At 40.4% G+C, this 12,344-nt stretch overlaps 1 protein-coding gene across 3 annotated transcripts in view; it reads right to left on the bottom strand.

Moving 5' to 3' along the window:
* GRM1 (glutamate metabotropic receptor 1) overlaps positions 1–12,344 on the bottom strand; it is a 273,727-nt gene that overhangs the window by 77,420 nt on the left and 183,963 nt on the right. The window lies entirely within an intron of this gene.

Genomic DNA, 12,344 nt, shown 5'->3' with positions numbered 1-12,344 from the left:
TTTGAAAGGAAAAATTTATTTATTGATTAGAAACAACTTTCGTTTGAAATTTTAATTTATATTTTAAAAAGGTTAAAACAATGTTTTGAAATTATTAAAACTAAATGTTTCAAATGATCTCATCCAATTTTTTTCTGGATTATCTGTGAAAATTTTAGATATTTTGACTTTTCGTCCTGTTTCGGGATAGGAAAAAAATTTCTAAAAAATCTCAAACTTGTGCAGAAAACTCCAGTCTAATAAACAAATCTAAATCAGTATAATCTTTAAAAAAAAGATACTGAAAAGAACTCCTATACTCACTGCAGAAAACTTGATAACTATTTTTTATAGTAATACAACACTTTAAAACACTAGTCCACATGTGCCATGTTGGATTGCTGTGGACAATAAACAGAAGTTCTCGATACCCAAAGATTTTTTATGTGACTGAAGTGTAAAAGGTGCTGGATGGATTAACAGGCATTGAAGTCTCTCTCCATAGAACAGACACAACATAGCAGTGAAAGTTTTCCCCACATGTGACCTTCAGATCTGAACCACTGACTTTTCAGGATGCTATCAAGGAATGTCCTGATCTTGATTGTGTTTTGTGTGATGCAAACACTAATAGGAAGTAGACTACTGCTACTATTTTCTGTCATGAACTACTGAAAAGCTATCAGCCAAAACTGAAAGCCTCCATATCTCTTTCCCACTCTCCTGAGTCATACTGATCCCCTGGAGGCTGTTTTTACCTGTAGATATCCTACCACCCTACCCAATGTCTAATCTCTGCCATCCAATTTCTCTTTGTCCACAGAAGGCTTTGGCTCCACTAGGAAAAAAAAGATGTGTGAGCTACCATGTGTTAACTGATGTGTTAAAATCCTAGTGTGAATGAGGCAGTTGTAATATGTGTTAGCATGTCAAGTAAAGCCATGGGAAGGGAGTTATCTTGACCTGCTAACATATTAAAAGTACACCTTTTTTCCTAGTGTAGGCATGGTCCAATCTTCAAAGCGGATAATGAAGCTGATCCTTAAATTTCTCCCAGGAAGATGCTCTGATAAGGCAGGCATTCCCCCTATTTCCCTTCCTCACCATCACAGCTTAGACATGTAACCTGGTGATATGTTGGAATGATATCATTTCAAAAACAGAAATACCTGGGTTTCCTTGGGCATGGGCCTCCCTTAGTGTAAGGGCCCCATTTATATTGGTAAGAGTGTCTAGTTTCAATAGCTATTCTGCAGTATTCTGATTCCCAAGTACAAGAATGAGCCATGCAATAACTGGTTGGAATGGCAAAGAAAATAGTGTTTTGAAGGTCACAAAGTGCGGGAAGCAAGTCATGTGTTTCTCATGCTGCAGGGGATTTCACCATTATTACGAGCACCAACCACCTGCAGCTGCAGCCAGAGATATATTTCAGAGATGCAACATTTCTTCTAGTTTCCATTCAAACAGCACAAAGCCAACACAATGACATCACTAGAAACATAGTGAGAATAGAAATTTTACAAGTAAGCACATAAAATGTCTGCATAACTTATACCCTGTGAAATTATAATATATATTTCAGGTCAGTGCAGATACATTAGAACATGTACCGCATGCAAGAGGTATCACATGATCTAGAAGTTATCTCAGCCAACTCCAGTGAGGGGTTTGATTATATTTTTACCCAGCAGGCAACAATATCCATTGTCTTTAAATGTGCCTTGTCTGTGGATTAGCACATTGGAACAGAAGCACCATACAAATGCCACTTACTTTACCTTCCTTTTCTATTAACACAAGAGGAGTATTGTCAGGGCTGTCCTTAGCCATCGTGGTGCCCTAAGCAGCCCCCATGTTGGGGGGAGAGGGGGAGGACTGCACCAAAGATCTGTGGGGGTCAGGAGCAGGCTTGGGGGCTGGGGGGAAAACCTCCCCCCCAGCATGAGCCAGCAGAGTGGAACAGGTTGGGGCTGGGTCACTCCACTTCCCGTTGACTGGTGAATGCAGGGCGTGCCTGACCCCTGCTGCAGTCCCCTAGGACATAGTTCTGGGGAAAAGGGGGAGTGGGGGTGCAGCAGGGGTGTGGGATTTGGGGAAGAGGCGGGGCGGGGGCAGCTTTCCTGGCCGGCTCAACCGGCTGGGGGATCAGGCCGGCCGCTGCAGCAGCACGCAGCTGCATAGGGCACCAGGAAATCTGAGGCAATTTGGTGCCCCAAATTTCCTGGTGCCCTACGCAGCTGCGTAGTTTGCATATGGGTAAGGATGGCCTTGAGTATTGCCTTTATCCCTCTTTGTAAGAAAGATTCAAGGGAGTAAGGCTCAGCACTGCAGTTCCCTGCGACTCAGTTAAGAGCTTTTAAGTAGCTCTCAGAGTGGAGATGCACAAGGGAGACCAAAATGGCCCAGGGAATGTTGGAGTAGAGCTTCAAGCCTGCTTAGTGGTTCCTGCCCCAGTGCGGCACCATCCTGAGCTTCCTTTCTTCTTCATCAGTTAAACAATAGCGCCCAACATTTCAAGTGGCTAAAGCGGGACACAGTGCCATGTCACACAACCAATCAAATTTGCTCCATCCAGGCCTCCTTACACAGACACAGAGGGACGGCTGGTCCAAACTTGAGTTGCTCTATGACCCTGTGCACCAGGTTGCAATGCCACTTCATTTGGGGGCCCCCTCACAAATGGGGGACCTGAGACAAATTGCCCTGCAACCCGGAGAAGTGGTTTGGGGGCGTCACAGCAGGACAGTCCCGTGAAACCTGGGACTGCTCGGAGGTCTGGTGAAACTGAGGGAGAAAAGAAATAATTTAACGAACTTTTTGCTATCCCAGCTCTAGAAGACTGCTTCTTGAAGGAGCCCGTGTCAAAATCTATGTATTTCAAATTTTCTGAAATAAAGTATTTGGTTGGGATGATAGCGGGAGACACTCAAACATGAGACAACTTGCAAACATTTTAAAAGAGAGACTCTTTTTAAAAGACTTCTAATCTGGAAAAGTATGTGCTCAATTCTCTCATGACTTTCAGGGTTAATGCCATTTACCAATGAGATTTAACTGTAACACTGGAGAGTATGAGGACTCTCCAAGGGAGTCAAAATAAGTTTTGCACTGGAGCTCTGCTTGGAGCCTTAATTCTGAAAAATCTATTTCCCCCCCATAGTGCATTTTACTCTTCAAAGATATCTCGTGTTTTTCATTTATGGAAATAATTGTATTTCAACTGAAAACATCTGAAGACCTAGTATTGTAATTAATAATCCACTAATCAGTCTTATGGACAAAAGGGGATATCTCCCAAAAACCTACTTGTTTCTGTGTGAAGCCACATGACTGTCTAATCCTATTTCTTCATTATAAATTTCATGTACATTATGCATTTGAGTTTGTAAAAAATCTGTGGCACAGACAACTACTCACAGAAAATGTTGTTTCTAACAAATTGAGGACAAGCAATTTTGTTTCTCTCTTTTTGCTAGAGATAAAACTCAGATGTTAATTTAGCCTCTTTTAAATCTTTAGAGAGCAGCTTTTTAATCACAGTGTTTTCATGAAACAGATAAAACATTCTATTTATGGTGTTTTAAAGTTGTCATTTTTACCGCACCTGTATATCAACATTTAATAAGCAAGAACACCTCTCAGAAAAACTAGTGATCATTTGATTGTGACATGTGGGCTTCACCTTCCCCCCTTCGCCCTCTGACAAAAGATCATTAGTGCACACTAGTTAATCTGAACACTTGAAAGTGTCTGAATCAACATTAAAAAAGGAAGTGTTTTTGTTATTTTTTTAGAAGCTTTAGCTTTCACCTTTGTAAGCAAAGAATTGTGACTTAGATTCTTGCAAATCATGTGAGTCCTGGATTAACTGAAAACACTTTAATTAGGTCATTATCTTTAGAATGACCCTGAAGGATTAAAGTGTCCTAAAATTTCTTCTTCATGCTATTTCTAGTAGTGTTGATCTTCTTTTATGTTGCTTCAGTGCTGTTTTGAGTGGGGTTTTTTAATCACATCCTGGTTTTGTTTGTTGCTTTCGCCAATCATTTCCTTTTTATTCAAGATAAAAACAATGTTCTGTTTGCACACAATGGGCACAGAAACCACTACGCAAATAACAGAATTTATATAGTAAGAGGAGGAAGAGAGAGGCCACTTAATTTAGCGCCTGAACCAACATCATTAAAGTCAGTGGGAATCTTTCTTTTGATTTTAATGTTTGCTGGATCAGGCCCACAGTATCTTCTATCACAGGGGTCAGCAAACTTTCAGAAGTGGTGTGCCGAGTCTTCATTTATTCATTCTAATTTAAGTTTTCGCGTGCCAGTAATACATTTTAATGTTTTTAGAAGGTCTCTTTCTATAGGTCTATAATATAGAACTAAACCATTGTTGTATGTAAAGTAAATAAGGTTTTAAAAATGTTTAAGAAGCTTCATTTAAAATTAAATTAAAAGGCAGAGCCCTCCGGACCAGTGGCCAGGACCTGGGCAGTGTGAGTGCCACTGAAAATCAGCTCGCGTGCCGCCTTTGGCACGATTGCCATAGGTTGCCTACCCCTGTTACATCAGATGCTTGCACAGCACTTTACAGACATGGATGAATTTAGTCTAACAACATCCCTGTGAGGTAAGTAAGGAAGTAGCTTTATCCTGGAGCACATTGGATACCATGCAAATCATGTTAGCTATAAATTGGAATTACTAAGAAACTATACTCCTATTAAAATTATGACTAGAAGGGAATTATGGTCTAACACCTAAGGTAAAGCCCAATTAGCAAACCATAAGAATTTAGGGCATGAATAATTTTTTGTTTGCAGTCCTCAATGAGGGTTCAGGGGAGGAAAGAGCTTGGGAGGAAGAGAAGGGTTGTGGAAATCTTCTTGTTGGGTCTCTGCTTAATACAAGTGAAATTAGTCAGCAAATAATTTTGACCACCACATTCATTTGATAAAAATCACAATTTGTTCATAGACCACTTATGCTCTGGAAAAGAAGTCAAGATGTATTGAATAAATTGTTACAAACTATTTGCCCAGCTGTAGTCATTAGTTCAAATGTTCATTAGTGACCAAAAACCATTACCATCTGTTGGCTGTTCAGTGACACACGAAGTGCCTTGATGGTCTTGCGCCAATTAGCGGAGATTACAAAAACTGCTATCGCAATTAGCATCTTTGCTGACAGTATCAGCAGAGGCACTGGGGCCTGAATGGGCCATGGAAATGATTCCTTCTCTGCTACCCAGTCTGTAGCCCTTCCAAACTTCAAAAGCCTTGTGAATGGACAACATAGGAATTTAGCAATCAGAATTGGGGCTTATCGCAATTAACCGTGCAGTTAAACAACAACAGAATACCATTTATTTAAATATATTGGATGTTTTCTACATTTAAAAATATATTGATTTCAATTACAACACAGAATACAAAGCAGTGGTGGGCAACCTGCAGCCTGTGGGCTGCATGTGACCCGTCAGGGTAATCTGCTGGCGGGTCATGAGACAGTTTGTTTACATTGACCGTCCGCAGGCATAGACGCCCACAGCTCCCAGTGGCCGTGGTTCACCATTCCCAGCCAATGGGAGCTGTGGGAAGCAGCGGCCAGCACATCCCTGTGGCTCACACCGCCTTTCCACAGCTCCCATTGGCTGGGAATGGTGAATCATGGCCACTGGGAGCTGCGGATAACCTTGCCTGTGGACGGTCAATGTAAACAAACTGTCTCGCGGCCTGCTAGCGGATTACCCTGATGGGCCATGCGTGACCTCCAGGCCCCCCACCACTGATACAAAGTGTACAGTGCTCACTTTATATTTGTTTTTGATTACAAATATTTGCACTGTAAAAACACAAAATAGTATTTTTCAATTCCCCTCATACAAGTACTGCAGTGCAATCTCTTTATCATGAAAGTTGAACATACAAATGCAGAATTATGTACAAAAAATGCATTCAAAAATAAAACAATGTAAAATTTTAGAGCCTACAAGTTCACTCAGTCCTACTTTTTGTGCAGCCAATTGCTTAGACAAACAAGTTTGTTTACATTTGCAGGAGATAATGCTGCCCGCTTCTTGTTTACAATGTCATCTGAAAGTGAGAACAGGCATTCACATGGCACTGTTGTAGCTGGCGTCACAAGATATTTATGTGCAAGATGTGCTAAAGATTCACATGTCCCTTCATGCTTCAACCACCATTCCAGAGGACATGCGGCCATGCTGATGACAGATTCAGCTAGATAACTATCCAAAGCAGTGCAGATTGATGCATGTTCGTTTTCATCATCTGAGTAAGCCACCAGCAGAAGGCTGATTTTCTTTTTTGGTGGTTCAGGTTCTATAGTTTCCACATCAGAGTGTTGCTCTTTTAAGACTTCTCATTCTCCATACCTCATCCCTCTCAGATTTTGGAAGGCACTTCAGATTCTTAAACCTTGGGTCAAGTGTTGTAGCTATCTTTAGAAATCTCACATGGGTACCTTCTTTGCATTTTGTCAAATCTGCAGTGAAAATGTTCTTAAAATGAACAACATGTGCTGGGTCATCATGCAAGACTGCTTTAAAATGAAATATATGGCAGAATGCGGGTAAAACAGAGCAGGAGCCATACAGTTCTTCCCCAAGGATTTGAGTCACAAATTTAATTAATGCATTTTTTTTTAACGAACATCTTCAGCACAGAAGCATGTCCTCTTGAATGGTGACTGAAGCATGAAGGGACATACGAATGTTTAGCATATCTGGCATGTAAATAACTTGCAATGCTGGCTACAAAAGTGCCATGCGAACGCCTATTCTCACTTTCAGGTGACACTGTAAATAAGAAGCCAGCAGCATTATCTCTCATAAATGTAAACAAACTTGTTTGTCTTAGTGATTGGCTGAACAAGAAGTAGGACCGAGTGGACTTGTAGGGTCTAAAGTTTTACACTGTTATGTTTTGGAGTGCAAATATGTAACCAAAAACGTCTACATTTGTAAGTTGCACTTTTAATGATAAAGAGATTGCATTAATAATGATAATTAATGATAAAGAGATTGTATTAGGTGAACAGAAAAATACTATTTCTTTTGTTTATCATTTTGACAGTGCAAATATTTGTAATAAAAGAATAATAATATCAAGTGAGCACTGAACACTTTGTATTCTGTGTTGTAATTGAAATCAATATATTTGAAAATGTAGAAAAACATCCAAAATATTTAATAAATTTCATTTGGGATTCTATTGTTTAACAGTGCGATTTAAACTGCGATTACTTGTGATTAATTTTTTTGAGTTAATCGCATGAGTTAACCACAATTAATCGACAGCCCTAATCAGAATCCATTTCAGCTACTTGAGTGAGGATGTCTAAGATTAGGGTATGTGCAAATGCACTATAAAAAAAATTGAACTATTTTGGAAGCACAGTAAGGGCTAGATCCTTGTATGGTGTGCAGTTAGACAACAAGGAGTCTTCCAAGTTGGGCTGGCCTATGCAAGGACATGGCACAATTCCAGCTCCTGTGTTGACAAGGGTTCTGGGACAGCTCCCTCCTAATTCCCCTAGAGGAGTATGAACCTGCACAGGGGCAGGGATGAAGTGGAGCCATGGCTCGGTTATCTACCTCCTCTCTCCCCCATGTACCAAAATGTGCAGTACCCCATGAAGCAGTGGAACAATGTGCATGCTTCCCCATCTAGCGGGGAGCTCTGGGAGGCAGATTCCTCATGCTCTCTCCTGGACAATCAAATGCTGCATTGACATTACTACACTGGTTTGTGCAAGTACTATCCAGCTAGCTCCTCTTGAGTATCTGATGCAAGGAGTGATGTGCTGACTACATAATGTATCTGAAAATAATGGGAAGTAACAACCTACAAATATCTTAAGATTTCACACTGTAGGCCTTCCTGAAGTCCTAGACATAGTGAACAGTGTGAACCAAAGGCTGTGAACCAGAGTGGGCCTGGTCTTGGTAAAATAACGCCACATTAGCTATTAGCCAACACCAAACTAAACAGATTCTTGACTGGAGAGGATGGTTCAAAAACACAGGTCTATCAGGCAATTATGTAAACAAAATCCCAAGAGGAACACACCAATCCCTCAGGTAAGGATGGGATGACAGGATAATGGATAAGGATGTTTTGTTCCAATGAGCAGGTACAAGGATAAAGGTGGTAACTAACAATGTCTGAAATGTAATTCGGAGCCCTGGGTGCTTGGGACCCCTGCAACGAGCGTGTGCTGCGGACCTGTGGGATCGGTCGACGCTACCCACGGCTCATGTGGCGCCTCATGGTCTCAGACACCAGCCGATGGTCCAGGGACATCTACATCGAACACATCACTGGCCACCGACAGTACCAGGAGGTGTGAGCCGGTACGACATCGTGCATCAACTATGGGAAAGGGACTGAGAGACTTTTTCCATTGGACCATATGAACTGGAACCATAAACTCACTGAACATTAAATCCCACCAAATGAAGGTAGATTCATCCTCATCATCATATCCACTCATTACACTCCACACCTGAACCATTATAGCCATTATAAGGACTACACACCCCAATATCTTAATGTCTGTACTTTGACCCGTTAAACTTTTACCCCCAGTCGGGGAGATTGCAGATTATGTATTCTTTACGCCACCCGTTCCTAAACCGATTTTCGCTTATAATCTGTACCTTATTCCCTGATAACCAGAAACTTCTATGCTTAAACTCTGTACTGTTTTCTTTTTACTTCAACATCATCTTAATAAAATTGTTAAATCTGTAACTTGTTTGTATTGATGTGTGAAAGGAGAAGTCATAGGAGGGGCAACTTTGCCCTCCTGTGTGTTAACGTACCTGTCACTGTTATGGGGTGCTCATACAGCGCTATGTCGGCAATAAACCTGACCGAGCAACTTCACCACCAAACCAAGCCCGCAGGCTGTCTTTATGGATAAGACGGAGGTCTGGGGAATCGGGAAGCGGCATTCTCTGCTAGCACAGCTGACATCGGAGCTCCAGAAACAGCAGCAGTTAGGAACCTTAATGCTGCAGCAGCAGCAACACTGTGCAACACGAACTCCGCGCATCACCGAGGATCGGATATACGTGTTTGTAGGGTAATACGTTAACCTCCCATTGTGGCAACAATATAATCAGAAAAAAATGACTGGTGGAAAGTCTCGCTAAAATACTTTTTCTTTCTCTACCCTCTTTTTTAAGCCAGCCCTCTAGAAAGTCACCCTCCAAAATTTTCAAACCTGGTGCCTAGCGTTAGACCCATAAATCATTATTTAGGCATCTAAATAAAAGTTGCCCAGTTATGAAAGGTACTGACACCTGTATCCTCCATTGATTTAATGAAATTACTGCGTATTCTGCACCTTTAAAAAGAAGCAAGCCTCTTTTATTTAGGTGCCTAAATATGGATTTAAGATCTTATCTTCAGGCACATAGATCAGAAAAGGTTGGCCACCCCACATTTCTCTGTTAGTTGTTAATTCCTTAAAACTCCTTCCTTTCTGTGTACTCATCAACAGTTAATCCTAAAAGTAACCCAGTCCTTCTAATATGTTTTACATGCATCACCAGTTCTTCCACTCTTACACCATTAAATATATTCATCTGTTCATGGATGTATCCCAATTTTATATAATGTAAGATACACATACACACACGAAGTGCACACTAGTATAAAGTACATTTTTATATATCTCTATATATGTGCTTATGCAAGTGTGCATTTCTTGTATTAAAGTATCCTAGTATCTATAGAATTCATATTGCAATAACAGTGGGAATCCTTTAAAATTATTAATATTTTACGATCTGTTTTAGATAGTATAAGATATATATGTATGACACAGGGATAACTCTATGAACAGACCAATAAAAATATTAATGTTCTAAGTTTTCCATTGTTATTGTGATGGGAGTTCCATACATACTACGTTATTTTAGTGTGATTAATACAAGAAATGCATATTAGTGTAGAGAAAGTACATTATTCTCTACAACAAATGCTCATCATATCAAATTTCTTTTTTAAATTCTTAAATGCATCCAATTCATTACTAACAACAACAATAAAGCCCCAATTAGATCTTCATGTCCAAAGTGTACTGAGAGGTAGTTTTTAGAGTAGCAGCCTCTGAAGCAATTATGTCAATCACTCAAATATAGTCAGAATAACACAGAGGGATTAGATTGTTGGGACAAAAGGTTCTTCTCTGTGCAGACCACTAGTTGTCCATCTCTTCCAGCCTGCAGTTGTATGCTCAACTACCAAATCTTTTCCTTTTCTTAATATTTTGGTTTTCCAAGCTACTGCTTGTTCTGTTAGATGGAAGAGCCAACTCTAGCTGTAACTACCCGAATATGAAAGGGAAGGGCGGGATTGCCATCTAGTGATTAGAGCAGGGGATTGAGAGCCCGGGGTTAAAGGCTCTCTTGCTGATAGTCACTGACTGTCTCTGTGACTTTGGAATGTCCATGGCTCAGTTTAGCATCTGTGACATAAAAAAAATATTTATCCACCTTGCCAGGCTGTTGTGAAGTTTTACTAATAAGTATGCAAACTGCTATCAAACCCTTAGATGAAATGTACTCTAAATCCAAAATATTACTGATAATAAATATTTAGTACGAGCTTGGGCTCTGATCCCAGACAATGAGTCTTTTTATTGTCCTTGTAGTCTTCGAGCAACAAGAGTAGTCCCTTGATGTAACAGTTTACCTGTCTTCTTCCTACTTGATGTCACTTCCTGGGCAGCAGGTAAGCAGGTTGAGAAGAAAACTGATTATGCTGAGAGGGTGAGATGAGTTCATGTGATTACTGAAAGAAGTCAGAGAACAAGGGAGGGAAGATAGGTTATTTAGCTACTATCTAAAAAAACTATACTACGGATAAAACAGCCCAGTCATTGGTATTGCATGTTTATTATCTTTTTGATTGGTTGAAACTCCCTTACCTGTCAAAGCTGTAAAAGGATCAGTTATTTAAAAATGGGATATTTTCTTTAGCCCTGCAGGTGGCCTTCTGCATGGCATATCACCAACCTAAACAAAATACAACAACACTCTCCATAGTTCATCAAGCAGGTCGGTCCTTTGGCAAGAACACAGTAAGCACAGCTTTCTTCTGGGTGACAACATTCTGCAATCTGCAGACTCTGCCCTGAGTTTTAAAACATACTAAACTTTTGAAATCTTGTAGTGCTCGTGAAGCTTAAATGAAGTTAGGAAGGCTGCAGGCTTCATTTGCAAGCTGTCTGGAAATGAAACCTCTCTCACTCACTTTCATTTCCATATTCCAAATTGTTCTTATTTTCCCAAGCTGATAGACTCTCTTACATTAATGCAATTATGTTAGATCTATTTCCCCCTTAAAAGCTATGGCAGAATTATAGTAACACTCCTATCAGCATTGATAACCAGTGCCTAAATCAGATTTCTGCTTTTAAGTACATTGGGGACTGGTTAGCTGCAAATGGAGAGATTGATATAGGACGGCAAGTAAAGCTGCTGACCATGGGGAAAGTCTAGTGATTCATGAACAACTGGACAGGACAACTGTAGTGATTCATGACAACTGGATGCTTAAACTAGATCAAGGACATGCAAAACCATGATAAAACCAGCTCTTCTGTAAGGATCAGAGATATGGGCAACCAAAGAGAGGCACTTGAGAAGACTTGATGCCACTGAAATAAGACGCTGGAGGACAGTAAGGGGTGACATTGCTGGATCGCATGTTGCATGAGGTCATCAGGAGTGAGACCTATGTCTGTGGTTCAGAGAGAAGCTGCAGAGAGGGGCCTGAGATGGCATGGGCATGTATGAAGAGTATATGAAGTGAATCCTGTTGGGGAGGCATTTGAGATTAGCATTCATGGGCAGAGATCAAGAGGATGCCCAACAAAAGAGTGGGTTAGATGGTGTAAAGGAGGATGGATGGAGGAGGCGTGAGCCTGGAAAAGACTGATCCCAGCAACCAGTCTCAGTTAGCTGGGAAAGGGGAAGAAGGAGAAGCAGTAGTAGTGACACTCTTGATATTTTCTATTCTAAGTACGCAGAAATATTAGGTACTCTCAGATAACTGCATAGTAACCATTGGAAAATGTTGCCATTTAACCACGATTATAATAGTGTCTTTTTTTTTTTAAACTAAGCTTCAAAGAAAATAGGAAGCAACTGAAATGCAGGTCTTTCAATTGAACTCCTGAAAGAGAAGTTACCTATCCAAGATATTTATACATGCTGGAGTATATATTATTTTTACTAGCAAAGTTGAATGAATACCTAATATCTCTTCTAGTTCCTGGATTCAGTTTCTTGAATTTAGAGGGGTTTCACTTTTTAAACTACACTTT

Source organism: Eretmochelys imbricata, chromosome 3 (assembly GCF_965152235.1).
Source record: "Eretmochelys imbricata isolate rEreImb1 chromosome 3, rEreImb1.hap1, whole genome shotgun sequence".
NCBI classification, from domain to species: Eukaryota; Metazoa; Chordata; order Testudines; family Cheloniidae; genus Eretmochelys; species Eretmochelys imbricata.
The sequence above is the reverse complement of the archived record's forward strand: the minus strand, read 5'-3'. Positions and strand labels throughout refer to the sequence as shown.